Source organism: Lissotriton helveticus (assembly GCF_964261635.1).
Source record: "Lissotriton helveticus chromosome 1_1 unlocalized genomic scaffold, aLisHel1.1 SUPER_1_unloc_21, whole genome shotgun sequence".
Lineage (NCBI taxonomy): Eukaryota > Metazoa > Chordata > Amphibia > Caudata > Salamandridae > Lissotriton > Lissotriton helveticus.
Genome location: NW_027611661.1, coordinates 1,113,424 through 1,132,301, shown reverse-complemented (window position 1 = coordinate 1,132,301; position 18,878 = coordinate 1,113,424). Strand labels below are relative to the sequence as shown.

Here is an 18,878-nt window from a genome sequence, read left to right as displayed (position 1 = left end):
TATTTTTTTTCTAGGTTTCGAATTCCCAATGTACAGGCAAGTCAAAGTTCAAGTGTGATTGCCAGTGTTACAGTACAAGACATTGAAGCGGTTGTTCAATCCTTGGCTAATGACAATGCATGTGGGGAAGACGGCATACCGGCAGAATTTTAGAAATATTGAATCAGGAATTAGTTTTGTTGGCCAATCATATCCTACAGGGTGGAGAGATACCACCCTCCTTCCGTACGGCTGTAGTGGTTAGCTTCTTGAGAAAAGACAAAGATAAAGAGGATGCTAACTCTTATAGACCTATCAGTCTACTGAATACAGATTACTAAATCATAATTACATTGTTGGCAAATAGAATGAATGAGTGCATTGGGTCAATTGTACACACAGACCAGTGTGGATTTGTTGCCGGCAAACAACTATCTTTTAATACCACTTTTTTAGTTGAGGTTTTGGAATAATTCACTCACAAAAAAGCTGAAATTATGATATTGGACACCGAAAAGGCTTTTGACCTTGTCTGCTGGGAAAGTCTTTTTTTCTTCTAAGCTGAATTGGGCTTCCTTTCGAAACTGATTACCATAATTGCTAAATTTTATGAGGGGGCCACAGCACAAATATTTTTAATGATAATAAAGTTGGCAACTGTGGAGTGGTTTAGAGAGGCTGCCCCTCTCTCCATTACTTTTTGCGTGTTTTATAGAGCCCCTGGCTATAGCTATTCACTCAATTAGTAGTTTGACATCTCCAAGGCCTGGCACGACAAATATTAAACTCTACGCTTGTTAGAAGTGGGGGTCTCTGGTTGGCACAGGTATGCACTTGTGACAAACAGGGACCCTCTCCTCTAGTCAGGGCAAGGGAACCACCCCTTAAGAATAACCCCCGCACACCCACTAGGTTGCGTGGCGCGAACAGTCAAGGCTAATCTCAGGAGCGATAAGTCAGTTAAGCATTTGTAATCATACACAGTAAATACACTGACCCCCCCCCCCCCCAAAATGGAAACCAGGCGGTATTCCTAAAAAAATATGTAGACTTTATGTAAAAATACTTAATTCTGCAGGGTTATCACAAGACCTTAAATAACGTTTCTAAAAATGAGGCCACATAGTGTAGAAGCATTGGCAATTGTTCTCTTAAGTGTCAAAAATAGCTTAGGTTGCTTCTCTATTGTTCCAATAACCTTCAAGATAGTTCCTACTCACTCAGGGCAATACTTCAGGGATCCGGTGCAAGGTTGGTTAAGGCTGTGCGCTTCGTTCGGGCGGGAAGAACAGGCCCTGCTAATGCCGACACACCTCGCGGTGCGCCGCACACGTTGCGGTCGATTTCACAGAGGGGTACGAGTCGTACTACTCTTGTGCGACTCATACTCCGGAACAAACCTGAGGGCTCCTACCAAGAGATGCGCCTCGCACACTCGGCGTACAGGATTAGCAGGCAGAAACGTATGGAAACTGATGAAGGCGCACAGTTAACAGGGAAATCAGAACATTGTGGGCCCCGAGCCCGTGGCGACAAGCTTTGGAAGTACTGTACCTGGAAGTGCGCTGCTCTCTGGACACGACGTACACCCCTCAAGTGTCCTTCTTTGCAGGGGACGAGTCATACGCCTTCAGTGCACTTCGTGGCACCAGCATATCTTCGGGTCTTCCAATCAGCGGGTGGCTTCCAACAGGCAGGCGCGGCCCCCGGCCTCCAGTACGGACTGTACTGGGGGTCACTTCAGGAGGGCGGTGCAGCCTGTGTCACGACTTGGAGGGCAAAGCGGGGCGGCCGGGTACGTTTAGGCGAACGGGCGGCTGTCCGGGGCGTAGATCACGCTCCAAAGTAGGATTCCAGTGGGCGGGGCGAGGCAGCACACGACGCACTCCAATAGCGGGCGTGGTGGCAGAGGCGCAGGCGGCCTGACCCGAGGGGCAGAGAGCTTCTCTACACGAGCGTGCCTCTCAACGGGCAGAAAGGCAGGCCAGCTCCCGAGTGCCACGGCTCTAGGAGGGGGCGAGGGGGGTGCAGACTCAGCTCCGGCAGGAGGAATACACGGCTCAATTCGAAAGACGAGCTAAGACACAAGGAACCCACTGGTCCTGGGGTTCCGTTCAGGGGGCAAGCGCAGTCAAGCCCTTGGAGATAGTTCTCAGCACAGCAAAGCAAAGTCCTCTTCAGTCTTCTCCTCTCCTTCCTCAGCAAGGCGCCACAGCAGGTTAGCCCTTCAGCTTCTTCTTTGGTCCTTCTAGTTGGGCCGAGGTTCGTTGTGGGAAAACTTGATCTGACTTGTTAGGAGCAGGGCTCCTACATTTATAGTCAGTTTCTTTTGTTCTTTCAGGCCAGGGGGGCCTTTGCGTAGTCCATTTCAGTTTTGGAGCACTTTGTTTTTCAGAGCCTGGCTTCTTCTTTCAGTGTGAGGGCCAGGGACAGCAGACGCTACGCAGGAGGTGGAGCCAGCATTGTGATGACAAATACAGTCAGGAGCACTCTGTTGACAGTCCTCCCTCTTCCTGGGCCAGGTGTCGGGCAGAGTCATCAGTCGCTCTCCAGGAGGTGGAGCCAGCATTGTGCTGGCAGAGCAAAACCCTATTCAGAGTCAAGGGGCACTCCTCCCACCCATCCTGGTGTAATCTCTCTATTCACCACCTGTCATCCCCAGCCCTGCCACTCACAGAAACCAGACAGCAGATACACATCCTGGCAGAGGCGGGCTGAAATGGTTAGACAATCAAATACTAACTTTCTAAAAGTAGCATTTGCAAAAACAGGATATTAAAATAACTTTACTAAAAGGAGTATTTTATTATCCTGAGTTCAGGCATACTAAACTTGATCTTCTACCATGTTCCCTGAGCCTGCTGGGATTATAGAGTGGAATAATTCCAGCTGCCCATTCTGGCCTGTGAATACAGGTAGCCTTACAATAGTGAAAAACGAAAATAGCTGTAATTCACTATTAGGACATGCCACACACATAAGGGCTTGGCCTACCTTATGCTTACAACGCACCCTGCCCGTGGGCCTACCATAGGGGTGACTGATATGAAGTTAAGGGAAGTTTTAGGGACTGGCAAGTAGGTGTACTTGCGCAGTCAGCATGACAGTAGCAGACTGCACGCAGGTTCTGCAATGGCAGACATTAGACACATTTTTAAAAGGCTGTTTCTGTGGGTGGCGCAACCAGCGCTGCAGGCCCACTAGCAGTATTGGCATTTACAAGCCCTGGCACTCCTGGTGCACTTTACTGGGGACTGACAGTAAACCAAATAAATCAATCATGGAAACCAATCACATATAGCAATTTACAGTAGGGAGAGCCTATGCACGTTAGCACTGATCAGCAGTGGTAAAGTGCCCAGAGTCATTAAACCAACAAAAACAGGTCAGAAAGAATATTGGAGGAAGGTAAAAAGTTCTGGGATGACCCTGCCAAGAGGGCCAAGTCCAACAACGCTGATGACCTTGCTCTTTTTCTAAAACCTAGCTTAGAAGTCCAAAACCAAATATGTAACATTTTCCAGGATTTTCAATCCATTGGAAGATATATAATAAATATATCAAAGACAGATACATTGCTCTGCAACTGCACTTCTGACACTTTATTAGTAAAATGGAGTCCACTGGCTAATATTAAGCATAACAGGTATCTAGGCGTATGTTAGAAATGGGGGTGTCTAGTTGGCAGAGGTAGGTATCTTTGTCCAAATAGGAACCCTTGCCTCTAGTCAGGGTAAGGGGGTATACTTCTAAAATAACCCCTGCTCACTCCCGTGGTAGCTTGGCATGAGCAGACAGGCTTATCTCAGAGGCAGTGTGTAAAGCATTTGTGAACACATACAGTAAGACAGTGAAAACACTACAAATGGACATCACACCAGTTTAGAAACATATTTAGTCTTTACTAGACTTAACACAAGACCAAACGACAAAAATCCACAATACTGTAATCAAAAATAGACTTTAAAATGGTGGAAAATAGCTTAGTTCAATGTAGATGGTAAATGCAACACTTTACTCTCAAAGTACCTTAGATGCGTCACGCAAACAAACAAAAGGGCCACAGGGAAGTTGATGCGCCGTTCCGTACAATCAGGGGAGGGGATGCATTGGTTCCTTAATACTGTGCAGGGGAGGTGATGCGTCGCTTCGTTACTGTGTGGGGAGTTGATGCGTCATTTCTTACTGTAGCCCAATGACGATTTGACAAGATGGTGCCTCGATGCGCCGGGACAATTCGATGCGAGAAAAAGGCGTCTTGATGCAATGCGACAACGTTGGATGCGATAAGTGCACACCCGACGGCCGTGCTGCAAATTCAGTAACTTCTAAGCCACAACAGGCCCTGTGACACGCTTCTCCGGTGATGCAACAGTGACCTCTGCTACGGCGACTCGCTTCTCTGGTGATGCGACATGCTTCATCGACGATGCAACGGCAAACAGCTTTGCCGGAGGCACGCTTCTTCTGCGATGCGATGGCAACTGCTGCTGCAACGACACGCTTCTTCTCGTTGCGTCACGCCACCAGCTCCCAGTGACACGGAATCTTCTCAGAGGGACCAAACAACAGTAGGCACCTTTCTGAAGGCAGAATTTCCAGCAAGGGAATTCAGGGAGCTGGTGGTGAAGTCTTGTGTCCCTGAGACTTCAGGCAGGAGGCAAGCACAATTCAAGCCATTGGAGATTCTTCTTCAAAATTGCAAAAGTGCACACAAAGTTCCTTTTCTCTTTTACTTGGCAATAAAGTAACCACTGCATGCCAACCCCAACAGCACAGCACAGGGGCAGTCTCCTCCTTCAACTTCCTTGGTTCTACTCCTTGTCAAAGGGTCGTCTTGATTCCCAGAAGTGATTTAAAGTTCTGGGGTCTGGGTCCCCCTTTTTATACACACAAACCATTTGTCTCTGAAGGCAGAGAGTGTCTGTACCTAATCCAAACCAGTTCTGAGTGCAATCTGCCAGTGCACAACTTCTTCCTTTGTTAGAGTGGGCCAGAGCCATCAGACGCACACAGGTGGTGGAGTCAGCATTGTGGAAGTCAGGCACAGCCCTATTCAGGCCCATGTGCTACTCCTCCCACGACTCCCAATGCAGATAGGTCTATTCAGACTAGTGCTGACTCACCCTGCCTCCAGGAACCCCCCTCAGCCCTGTCACTCACAAACCAGACATGGAATACACAAACCTAGTAGAGGCAGGCTCGATGGTTAGTCAAGAAAATACCTACTTTCTAAAAGTGGTATTTTCAAACACAGAACGTTAAAACCAACTTCACTAAAATATGTATGTTATCATTATGAGTTCAGACGTACTAAATTTGTTTTTCTGCCATGTTCCCTGGTCAGTTAGGATTCTAGAATGTTATAATCAAACTGCCCATTCTGGCCTATGGGAACAGGTAGCAATAGTGAAAAATGAAATAGGCTGTAATTCACAATCAGGACATGCCACACACATCAGGGTATGTCCTACCTTTCACGTGCAATGCACCCTGCCCTAGGGCCTACCTTAGGGGTGGCTAACTTGTAGAAAAGGGACGGTTTAGGGAATGGTAAGTGGGTGCCCTTGCCAAGTCAACATGGCAGTCCCACACTGCATACAGGCTCTGCAATGGCAGGCCTTAGACACACTTTACAAGCTGCTCCGGTCCTAGGATGCTTGATTCCGGTCCAGGGAAGACATGGCTTGGCAGTTCGGGCAGGACTGTTCCCATGAGGCACAGGGTTAAGACTGATTTGCATACGGCCATGTCTGAACTGGGGTGGTTTGGTGAGCAAAATTTCGATGGATTAAACCCAGATCTGTGACTGGGGGTGAATGTTTTGCCATTGTGCAACATTCCGTCCATCTTCCTTTGTGTTTTTTATAAACCTATCAGCAGCATTTGATTTACAGGTCGTGGGCTCACATGGTGCACTGTACTTGGGTCTGAAAAGTAAATGAAATAAGCCAATCTTGGAGTCACTAATCCATTACAACAATTTACAATAGGGAGCACTCACACTGTGGCACTGAATAGCAGTGGCAAAGTACCCAAAGCAGCTAACCAGCAAAAACGTAGCAAAAACACAGGATGCAAAATGGAAAGGGAGACCCACACCAATGGTGCCAGGTCTTACAGCGTATATGTTTCGGAGAATAATAATGATCTATATACCTTGAATTATATCCCTCTTTACAATAGGATAAAAGATAAATTGGTAACATGGGCAGATCTTCCTATATCAATAATAGATCGGGTAGATGTAATTCGTATGATGATTTTACCCATATGTAATTTTCTATTTTTAGCCATTCCCAATGCGGTTCAAATGAACTTTTTTAGAGAAGTGCAAGGTTTGTTTTCTATGTTTATTTGAGCAAATAAGGTTCCAAGACTCGCCATTGATTTACTATATAGACCTGGTGAAGAAGGGGGTTTAGCCTTTCCTGATTTGAGAGAAAACTATTTTGTGAATTTTGCACATACCATGTACAGAACAATGAAGATTTTAAACATTAATAGATATGACAACTTCTTTTTAGATTTAATCCACCAAGAATATGAAATTGCAAATGTTATATGTCTAACAAAACCCCCCAAAAAGTAAGATATAAAATGCTACAATGGAATATAAAGAGAAAACAAGCATTAAAAATGCAATAGGTCTCGCCTTTCATTAAGTTAAAGCCATGTGCTTTGCTATACAATACCATTAGCAAAGCAAATGGCTTTAACTTAATCAAAGGCGAGACCAATTGCATTTTCAATGCTTGTCATGTAGAAGCACACAGAAGCTTACCACATTCAGACATAAGAGGTTGTATCTCTTGAGCTGCTGTTGCAATTATTCAGTTTCTTACTACAGACAGTGACATTAGTATTGGTAATGTATTGTGACAATGCCCTATATGGACCTGTTTCTTGGCATCCGTATTTAGACATCCCACTCTAGTCGTTCTGCACTTTTTACACACTTGATCTGTGCAAAATGTCCAAAATCTTCATGGATAAAGGAAATGTGAATTTACTATAATTGGTGCTGGTTATTTGCACTGTCCCTGTCCAAGATTATTCCGTTGCAGCAGCAAATCACATGTGCCTATGTGTGGGCCCAATCAACAAAGCTTTTTCAGTGACTTAAGTAGGGGTTATTCCTGAATTCCAGAACTCTTGATACTAGATAGTACTTCATTTTTTTACAAGGTAACTAATCTTTTAATATGTCAACATTTCATATAAAATCATTAACGTAACTCTCTCCTCTGCCCCAACAAAAACACAGTAATCTTGAGTTTTCACCCAGTACAAATAAGCAGATTGCTAAACCCTATAATGAGGGAATGTTCAAATTCTTCGGAGAATATCGAGATCCGCGTGGGTGCAGGGAGGCCATCCTAATTGTTGAAGAATTGAAATGAAAAAGTGAATGGGAGAGAACGAGGCCAGTCGCCATTTTCAGCGAAGTGCCGGCAGATTAAAAATTATTTTGGTCTGTCTCAGTTTAATCTTAAGTGGCATATATACATTTCCAAATATTTCGGTGGCACCCATAGACGGACGTCCAATTTGAACATTCCCTCATTATAGGGTCATCAATCTTTGGACGAAAAACAAACAATTCAATGATAAAAGAATTGCCATTCTAAATCTTATATAGAGAATGTGTTATCTACATTCGACTTTTTAAGCTTATAGAGAAAACAGTCCTGAAGATGGTGTATATAGTAGAAAAGACACCGAAACTCTGCGTCGATGAATGTTTTCTTTTGTCTTGTTTTTTATTCATGTTTTTTAATCTGGAATGTAAACATTGAGAACTGTACCGATCACATGATTGTTGAGATTTTTTCATATGTTTTTATATGTGAAATTTTTAACAAAATACTATGAACTGAATGTATGAAATAATATAATAAAGTTTGTTCATGTCTTTAACTCTTAGAGTAACTCTTGCTTTCATTTTTACGATTATTTGTTGTTGTGACCCTTGATAAATTTCATCTGTGTGTATAAAATGTCTGAATTCCTATAAACCAATATACGATTTAACAGTTATCTGTCCCAGGGAGGGCTACCATGAGGGCTTGCCTCACTGGGTTTTGCATTGCCCTTTTTATATTTAAGGACAATTTTGGCTAGGACTTATTTCATCTTCCTACAGGACCTTTTTGGGTTTCGCCTGCCGAAGGCTGCGCTCTGCGCAGCTTTTCGGCGCAGGTGAAATCCTATGTTGACCATAAGGACTTCGGGAACGTCCCCCGGCTCTCTGTGGCTAGCTCCATAAATTAAATAGAGGCTAGCCATTGAGTGCCGGATCTGTCCGTCAAGGCCGGACCAGATTCGGGGGCGTTCCCGAGATTTTTTCCCAGGGCGGAGTTACGTTTTTTCCCGTTCCCTCCCCTTTCACTGAAAGTCTATCCATTCCCGCCCCCTCCGTGTGCCTTTCCGCCCCCCCTCACTGTCCTGTGCACGTTTCCCGCCGTCCGTGTCCTCTCCCGCCCCCTCCCGCCGTCCGTGTCCTCTCCCGCCCCCTCCCGCCGTCCGTGTCCTCTCCCGCCCCCCTCCCGCCGTTCGTGTCCTCTCCCGCCCCCTCCCGCATACTGGCCTATAGCGCTAACAAATTATGCATACAAGACACATAATAGTTAGGCAGGTTTGTTCCAGTTTTTTTATTTATTAGAATGATCCTAGAGCAACGCCTGTAGCGTCCGCCAAGCTATATACCACAGTTTGAGAGAGCACTATAAAAAGTTAACACACATTTATGTAACATTCATTTCGATTTGTATTGTAGATCTGCTCTCGGTTATATTAAAACAAGTTGGAAAATACGTCGTGATTCTATGATTAAGACTACTGTAAAGATAAAGCTGGGCTTCTAGATTGTCAGTTTCTATTTCCGTGTTTCACATGCCAGTAAAAACACCCTTGAACGTGGGTGAATGTGTGACGGGAAGTCAAGTGCGAAGGACCTTTCTTTTCTTGGACTGGGACATATGAAAGTGAGTTGATGGGAAACACGTAGATGTATCTGTAGCTCGTGCAAGGGTTCGTACCTTACAGTGAAGGGAAAATAGGCTCTGAAATCTGATAAAATCGTCAGAAGTATATGCCGGATGTGGGTAGTCCTTGTGCTGGAGGCAAGAGCCCTCCTTGTGATGGCGGGTGGTGGTTGGGGGCGAGGGGGGCAGAGTGCTGGAGGCCTCAGTGTTGGATAGTGGGTTGGGGGCAGACTCCTCTTGCAGGAGGGCCTGTGAGCAGGGGAGTGGGCCCAGATCACCTTGTGTTGGGGGTTGAGGGCAGAGATTCCCAAGCGCTCCAGGACCACGTTGCCTCAGACGGCCAATGGCCTTGCACTTGGCACGCTGCGCACACATTCCTCCCACTCCCCTCTCCCTCCCTCTGGCTGGAGGTTAGTTTTTATCACCGCACCGCGGTGACCTAACCTGCTTGGGGGGATGCCTGGCTCTGCCATGCCTGGCCGGGGGTGGAGGAGAGAGCCGTGCGCAGGCCCCTGAGAGGGACATGGACGGGCTCCGAGCGGAGGGCACGTCTTCCAGCGGCCAGGCCCGGGGCTTCCTCGCCTCCCCCAACGTCTTCGGGCCCACCGCTGGCCGAGGAACATCTGGCTTCGCCTTCTCCGGCCCGGAGAGGTCGTCCGGCGCTGCGCGCTTGGACTCCGGCAAGGATGGGGCCGGCGCGCCCTCCCTGGGCTATGGCTACCACTTTGGGAACGGATACTACAGCTGCCGCATGTCGCACGGGGTGGGGGTGCAGCAAAGCGCCCTGAAGCCCTCGCCTCATGGCGCCTTCCCGGTGGAGAAGTACATGGACGTGCCCGCCTTGGGCAGCGGGGCGAGCGCGCAGGGCAGCGAGGGATCCTCGCGGGCCAAGGAAGTCTCCTACTTCCCGGGGTACCCCGGGCCCTACCAGCCCATGCCCGGGTACATCGACGTGGTGTCCGGCTTCGGGCTAGGCGAGCCCAGGCACGAGGCATACATCTCCATGGACGGCTACCAGTCGTGGACCCTGGCGAACGGCTGGAGCGGCGGCGTGTACTGCGCCAAGGAGCAGCCTCAGGGCGCGCACTTCTGGAAGTCATCCTTCGCAGGTGAGGGCTTTTATCCTTCTCATGGACATGACTGGGGCAGCTGCATCTGTCTGGAAGATAGAACGGGGCGCTTTTGCCAAATCCCATTACAGCTCATGGTAAGAAACTGACGAGCAAGGCAGATGCGTGGGTTCACATGGAGGCTGTATACACGGTATGTGAGTGCGTGATGTGGGGTGTGTCTGTGTGTATGTGTGTGCGGTGTGTGTATGAAATGGTCGTGTTTGCGTGGTGTGTGCATAGTGTGTACATGGGATATGTGTGTGCGCAGTGTGTGTGTTTGTGCATGGTATGTGTGGGGGGTTGTGTTTGTATATGGTCTGTGTGTTTCGCGTATGTGAACATAGCTCGTGTGTACATGCTGGGTATGTGTGGGGTTTGTGCTTTTATATGGTATGTGTGTTTCGCGTGTGTGATTATAGCTGTGTGTGGACATGCCATGTGTATGTGTGCATGGTGTTTATGTCCGTCTGTCTGTCAAGGGGGATGTTTTAATAATGGAAGTTATGGGCCACCAAAACGTCCACGGGAACACACATGCACGTGCACTCGGCGTATTTCATTGCAACTCTCAGAATGATTCCCGTAATCACATCGCGTCCGGAGAGCTTTCCTCTGGGCTGAGGGTTTCTGAATCCCATGTGAAGTTTGACAAGTGCACACCACGACACTGCGCTTGACATGCAAACAGCGCCTCGGTTAATATGTGCTTGGAGAAGCCTCCCCACACACAGACCCAATTACACCGAACCTCTGGCACATGTCGTCAGACGCCACGGAGGTAACAACAGGGGTTGCGCCGCGATTCCTGAATTTCATCAAGTATAAATTATGTGCACTACAACTCGCTTAAGTGCCGGCGATTTATGTGCAGGGAGGCATGCCTTTGATCTCCCATCTGCCCTCCCAGGCGCCTTTCTATTCTCGCCCGTGCTACACGCTCCGGACAAATTCAAACATTGAAACTTTGCGACCGCCACACATATTACAAGACTTTTCGGGAACTCAATTGCTTTTACTTTGGGCTTTTGTTCCGGGGCAACCTTTATCAGTGGATCTGGTGTAAGAAAGCAATGTCACTCTGACATTTTCTGGAAATGAATGTGAATGCGATTCTCTTAGAAAAGCCGAAGTTCTTTCGCATCTGTTGCATGGCAATCAATACATATTGTATGTACATTTTCTTGCGTAACTGCAGTTATTCAGACACCGGATATTCGTGAAAGAATAAAGTATGTATATCAGAATAAGGGCAATTTATTGTTCTTAGTGGACACTGAAATAGCAGACCACGCATTTCTGTTTAGCCAAGTTTATTACATTATATGACTTTGAGCGAAATAAAAAAACACATGTACATCGAACGTTATTAAATACAACACATGTTTACGTAAATTAGTATTTCCTGCTTTTAGCTATCGCTGAAATAAAAGTCAGTACAATTTATCTGTTTTTTAGCAGTAAGAGCATTAAAAATAGCACAAGATAGTGTCCCTAAATTAATTTTTAAAAAGTGCAGTTTAATTAAAAGCAGACGATGGCTGTCCATGAAACGGTAATCCTCAGGGTTTCTTCCAATTTGTGAAGTTTGATTTCGGGCCTCGTTTTATCTGAAAATATAAACTATATTTTTACTCAAATCCGTTCATTTTATTAGGTGTTTCTAGTGAAACACTAAGGAATATATGTTGCTTTGTTGTTTCAAACAGTGCACCCTGTGAAATGGTCGTCAGTGAAATAGTACATTATCGGCTTTGTTCTGGTTTGTGCCATTCACTTTTCGGTGACAGTTGTCAGTGGAACAATACACTCTATTTGGTTACAGTGGGTGCAGGTTATGGTTGCTATCAGGGTATTTCGACAGTATCTTGGTGCTGAGAGGCAGTAAGAGTGTGTAAAATACAACTCAAGAATCCTAACCAAGAAACAGGACAGGTCTTCCTACCTCTCTGTGTGCACTGAAAAGGCCCTGACATGTCCAGACACATTTAGCTGCTGGTATTCTGATTCTCACATTTTGGTTGGCAATGAAACATATAAACAATTCGTGCACGTAATTGTTATATATTAGTTAGTGAAAACAAAAAAACTAAATATTTTGCTTAAATTCGTGCAGTTTATTATTAGGCGAAGACGTCAGTCAACTAAGAAATTACATTTTGGTGCGATTAGTGCGGTTTATGATGAGGTGTTGGGTGCCAGTGAAAAAAAATAATATTCATTTTGCTGCCATGTGTGCAGTTTATACAGAGGAGGTAGCTGCCACTGCAGTATTAAACTATATTTCATGTACAATTATTTCAGTGGGTGCTCAGTTGAGGTGTTACTAGTGAAACAGTAAATTGACTTTTGTATACATTTTGTGCAGTTTAGGAGGTGTGTGTTGTCAAGCAAAAAGCTAAATATTGTGCAACAGTTAGTGGTGTTGGATGGTTGTTATTGAAGCAATAACATGTATTTTATACATTAGAGCAGTTCAATACTTGGTCTTGGTATACACCCAATATGCTTTTTGGGTTTCGCCTGCCGAAGGCTGCGCTCTGCGCAGCTTTTCGGCGCAGGTGAAATCCCATGTTGACCATAAGGACTTCGGGAACGTCCCCCGGCTCTCATTGGCTAGCTCCATAAATGGAGGCTAGCCATTGAGTGCCGGATCTGTCCGTCAAGGCCGGACCAGATTCGGGGGCGTTCCCGAGATTTTTTCCCAGGGCGGAGTTACGTTTTTTCCCGTTCCCTCCCCTTTCACTGAAAGTCTGTCCATTCCCGCCCCCTCCGTGTGCCTTTCCGCCCCCCCCTCGCTGTCCTGTGCACGTTTCCCGCCGTCCGTGTCCTCTCCCGCCCCCTCCCGCCGTCCGTGTCCTCTCCCGCCCCCTCCCGCCGTCTGTGTCCTCTCCCGCCCCCTCCCGCCGTTCGTGTCCTCTCCCGCCCCCTCCCGCATACTGGCCTATAGCGCTAACAAATTATGCATACAAGACACATAATAGTTAGGCAGGTTTGTTCCAGTTTTTTTATTTATTAGAATGATCCTAGAGCAACGCCTGTAGCGTCCGCCAAGCTATATACCACAGTTTGAGAGAGCACTATAAAAAGTTAACACACATTTATGTAACATTCATTTCGATTTGTATTGTAGATCTGCTCTCGGTTATATTAAAACAAGTTGGAAAATACGTCGTGATTCTATGATTAAGACTACTGTAAAGATAAAGCTGGGCTTCTAGATTGTCAGTTTCTATTTCCGTGTTTCACATGCCAGTAAAAACACCCTTGAACGTGGGTGTAGCCCCAGCCTGCCGCAGACTATCGCTGCAAAACGCCCATGCAGCTTATGACCGGCTCTATAGCGAAGCAGCCACTGTTAGTCTCCACTGCCATCACACTGTTAGTCTCCACTGCCATCACAGGAGCTAACACTGAATCCATTCAATGGACAGAGGTACTTACTAATGTCATATGGCATCTTCCCGGTGACTGCTCTCTGCTAGGGTTCGGCGGAGGATCTGTCAGCCGTAGCTCCTGACAGGCAGTGGATGGTGCGCCTGCTACCAAGCTTCTCCTCAAACCCGGAAGAAGGCGGCGGGCTCGCGACTCTCCGTAGGCTGTTACCATATATAGTCAACTCGGTGCCTAGCCTCCAGCGGCCGCCCTTCCCTCGGAGCCAGCGCTGCTGCCTGCAGAAGGAACTGGCGGAAGCAACGTCAGGAGACCTGGCCAGTGAGCAGCCAGGGAAATGAGGAAGAGGCGCTGGAATAGAAACATAGAGAGGAGGAGGACGACGAGCCGGTCTCAACAGTACGGGAAGCTGGTGGCCATGTTGGAACTTATCATTTTCTACTTTACTGGGCACAGAATGAGTTCGAATCGTAAAATAAAAGAGATAAGATGCAATGTTGGACATTTCCTTTCAGTTTTGTTGTGTTTTCAATCTACCACAACACAGTCGCCCTATTAATACATTTCAAGTATTCCCTTTCTAGTTAGATGGACTTACATAGTTCGATGAAACAGTTACTTTTTACTATAATAATTAAAAGACACAAACGTATGTCACTCTAAAGTGAATCCTGTTTAAGATGGCCGTCCTGTGTTCAAATCACATTGCGAGTCTTGCCTACATACACACATCGCCACTGCTACAATAATTAGTATGAGTCAGGTGTAGGTGTGGCTCCGATTTTAGGGTGTGGTTCCTTGTAGGAAAGATTTGAACACCTATTAAATACACTGAACAAGCAGCGTAAGTGTTACGTTTTTTCCCGTTCCCTCCCCTTTCACTGAAAGTCTGTCCATTCCCGCCCCCTCCGTGTGTCTTTCCGCCCCCCCCTCGCTGTCCTGTGCACGTTTCCCGCCGTCCGTGTCCTCTCCCGCCCCCTCCTGCCGTCCGTGTCCTCTCCCGCCCCCTCCCGCCGTCCGTGTCCTCTCCCGCCCCCTCCCGCCGTCCGTGTCCTCTCCCGCCCCGAATGACGGGAGAGAGGGGAGAACCAAGGAAGGAAGAACAAGCATTTACAATGCAACGGTTTCGCCTTTGGAAAAGTTAGAGCTATTGGCAATGTAAAGGACAATGCCATTTATTTATCTGTTTTCAAAACCAACACATAAATACAAATGTTGTCATTTACAATGCCAATAGCTCAAACTTTTCCAAAGGCGAAACCGTTGCATTGTAAATGCTTGTTACTGTACTAGCGCCCTGGGAACGCTTTATTTTCCTGACAGCAAAGCGCTCTACTTGTCCTAAGGAGGAGAACGTGAATTGCAGGTCCCCGGGAAAAAGGAGCACGAGGGCTCCGCAGCGCAAAGCTGCCCGTGCAGGAGGGAATCCCTGGCATAGGGATTGCCCCAAGTTTTGCCTGCCAAAGCGGGATCCCACCCCGCTTTATGAGGGAGTTGCCATGTGGGTCCCCAACCCGCTGTGTATTTGGGATTTCGAGGGAGCCTACCCCTCATTGCCCACGTTATACTTTATTAATGAAGCAGGAGCCCACCCCGAACCGGAATCGAAGCCTCCTCTGGGCCGATCTCGATGCAACACGGAAGTCAGGCAACCCTGGTTGTGACGCCAGGTGGAAGTGCTGCCGGAAGTAGAAGAGAAGCCGGGCGGTATGCTGGGAGGAGGACAGGAGACTACCCTGCCTCCTCGAGTGCCCATGACAAGTCCCGGGTCCCAAGAGGGGACCCGGGATAAGCGGGAAGGCGGCAGAGGCCGCCGATGGCAGGGCGGGGCTCCCAAGAGTGAAAGGGAAGTCCCGTGCTGCAAGAGAAGTGCTGCCGGTCCTGCTTCACAGGAAGGAGAAGACCGGAGCCTTGCGGGCCCCAGGACACCGAACATAGCTTCCCCAGTGAGAGAGCAGCACATAAACCGGTGAGTGGAGTATGAGTGGGGGCTGAGTTGGGAGCCTGAGTGGTGCTCCTCCCTATTACTTTTGCCTCCCTGTCCTTAGTGGTGCTTCCCAGCTGTGCCGCAGTTGCAGGCAGCTGCATCGAGGGGGCACATGATTGTTGAAGGGGCTTGTGTCCCCCTACATGTCAAGGCTTGACGGTGACATTTTTCCTGAGCGGACCCTGCCTGATATCGGCCTCTCCAACATTGGGGGCAAGTTCTTTTGGAGGCATATCTGTTTTAGAGCCTAGGTGGCTCCAACGATGGCCATAATTGTTTTAGGCCGACCCAGAGGGGCCCATGCTTTTTATGTGGGGGCACATCGAGTCCAGAGGTGCAAGGGTGCCAGGCCTTCACCATTATTTACAGCTGCCCAACAAGTAGTGGGCAGCTGCACCATTCAGGCGCACAGTTCTTTGGGGGCATGTCTGACTTAGGAGTTAGCTGCACTCCTGTGCCCCTGACACTCACAGCTGCGCAGCACTTAGTGCCAGCGGCAACATTTAGACCTGCGTAGAATGCGCACCCTTGACTTTCGCTGCTTTGGCAGCGTACCCTGACTTTTGGGACACAGGGCATTTGAGCCCCTGTTCGAGATGGTCAGATGGCCAGGGGGGCTGTTGGGATTGTGTGATGTGGTGCTGGGAAATGTAATTCATGTAGGATGTTTTACGCACCCTGTGATATACCTCCACATTTTTTTTTTTAATAACTATGAGGTTGGTTTGCATATTCTGGTTTATGCTAGTGATATTATGTTCTCTGTGATTTATGCCCCTAATGTGATTTATGCTTAGGAGGTTAGGGACTAATGTGTTTAGACTTGTGAGATGATTGCATATTGTGTTTATGCTGGTGAGGTTGGCGCAGAATGTAATTTGCGCCTGATGTGATACTTCGCATAATGTTGTTTATATTACAGGCTGATTCTAAGTACAGTGATTACCAGCAGTTACTCGTTGTACATAAATGATCTGTTTTACTTTTACTAATTTTGCTTTCGGTCCATGTGGCCCTGTCATGTGTATATAATCCCTTGTAAATATTGCTCAGTGCCAGTTGGCACAGTGTACATGATGTGATTACTATTCTAATGTGTTATGAGAATACAAAGGCTATTTTTGATATACCCTTGTGTGGATTTCCTTTTGCGGTGGGCCTGGGATGTTGCTGCTGGGGGTGCATGCATAAATGCTTTACACATTGCCTCCGTGATAAGCCTGCTACCAAGGGGGTGAGCAGAGGTTATCTTTGGCGTGTAACTCCCTTGCCCTAGTCTAGTTGCCCTAGTCTAGTCCCTTGCCTAGAGTGGTGGTCTCTGCCTGGCTTCGGGGCAAGCCTTAGCCAACCAGAGATCCCATTTCAAACAGCCATGATAACAGTGTCTCACTGAGATCCCAGGATCAGAGCTCACTGACACTTGCAGCCCTCCATCACCCCTCAGTCGTCCTTCTCATCCTGTCAGTCTGCCATGATAACGGTGTCTCACTGAGATCCATGTACTGAGCCTAGTAACCTGCACTGGACAGTAGATGCAGTAGGACTGCACTGCCGTATATACAGACTCCAGGGTCAGACACGCAGGGCCCAAGGGTCCAGTGATCCTCCCTGGACAGTAGATGCAGTAGGACTGCACTGCCGTATATACAGACTCCAGGGTCAGACACGCAGGGCCCAAGGGTCCGGTGATCCTCCCTGGACAGTAGATGCAGTAGGACTGCACTGCCGTATATACAGACTCCAGGGTCAGACACACAGGGCCCAAGGGTCCAGTGACCAGCACTGGACAGTAGATGCAGTAGGACTGCACTGCCGTATATACAGACTCCAGGGTCAGACACGCAGGGCCCAAGGGTCCAGTGACCAGCACTGGACAGTATATGCAGGGACTGCACTGCCATATATACAGACTCCAGGGTCAGACACACTGGGCCCAAGGGTCCAGTGACCAGCACTGGACAGTATATGCAGTAGGACTGCACTGCCGTATATACAGACTCCAGAGTCAGACACACAGGGCCCAAGGGTCCAGTGACCAGCACTGGACAGTATATGCAGGAAGAGGTGTGGCGCCGCGGCCAGGGCGACTGACTCCGGAATCTGGGGATCACGGTTCGATCCCCGGCACCGGCGGCAGATTAGCCCAGCACCATGTGACTCTGGGCAATAGCTTGCTTAATCTTCCCGACGGCCCCCAGCGCCTAGAGACCCTTACGGGTGATTGTGCGCTTTACAAATGTGGATTTACATTTACATTTACATGCAGTAGGACTGCACTGCCATATATACAGACTCCAGGGTCAGACACGCAGGGCCCAAGGGTCCAGTGACCAGCACTGGCCAGTAGATCCAGGGACTGCACTGCCGTATATACAGACTCCAGGGTCAGACACACTGGGCCCAAGGGTCCAGTGACCAGCACTGGACAGTATATGCAGTAGGACTGCACTGCCGTATATACAGACTCCAGAGTCAGACACACAGGGCCCAAGGGTCCAGTGACCAGCACTGGACAGTATATGCAGTAGGACTGCACTGCCGTAAATACAGACTCCAGGGTCAGACACACAGGGCCCCAGGGTCCAGTGCTATTTGAAAAAATGGACCGTACACACCGGGTTACGTGCACATTTACTACAGAGTAAAGGAGACGTTGTTTGTCAATAAACTAATTTCCACCAACTAACTTATGTTGAATAATTCTATTTTATTTTTTTTGGGGTGTAGTTTATCTTGTCTTATTTCATTTTTACAACTCATCAAATTTTTTTATATATATATAACAGTTTCATATTTACACATAACACATGGCATTAAATTTACACAGATAAATTCATAAATAACACATTAATTTTTGACCATTCATAATATCATTTCTTAAATACAGAGTATATTCCCTTCTACGCGTTTCGGCCGAGTGCCTTCCTCAGGAATTCTGCATTTTCTTTTTTGCATAGACAGTGACTATGCTGCACAGGGTTGCATTGAAGCGATATATCCATTTCAAAAGGTCAGAACATCTCTAATGGCGTCAGTATTTTCTGGATACAAAAAGAGGAAGGTTCCGATATCTTCACTCAATGTGCACGATATATGGATGGATTTGTGATATTCAAAGGGTGGTTTAAATCCCAAATCTCTGCTCCTGCTTTAGTCCGAAGCCAAGTCCCCGGTCTGACGCTGCGTTCTGGTGCTGATATTTCGAGATAGTTGTTCTCAAATTCTCAGGTCATGTGGCTGTATATTTATGAGGGCCATCTGGGTTTCTAGGCTGTCCTGAATTCCAGCCCTATCTACGAGGCTCTTGAAGTGCTGTGGCTCTCTGGTATTCCAATGCCTCCCCTCCTTGCACCCGCCGTCTGTTAGAAAGCTGATCAGATGTTTAAAGATGTGAACGGCATGCCTTCGGTCCCGTGTCACCGC

At 47.6% G+C, this 18,878-nt stretch overlaps 1 pseudogene; it reads left to right on the top strand.

The window, feature by feature from the left end:
• The first annotated feature begins 9,489 nt into the window (after positions 1 to 9,489).
• LOC144805745 (homeobox protein Hox-D13 pseudogene) lies at positions 9,490 to 10,185 on the top strand (annotated as a pseudogene).
• Positions 10,186 to 18,878: the final 8,693 nt, after the last annotated feature.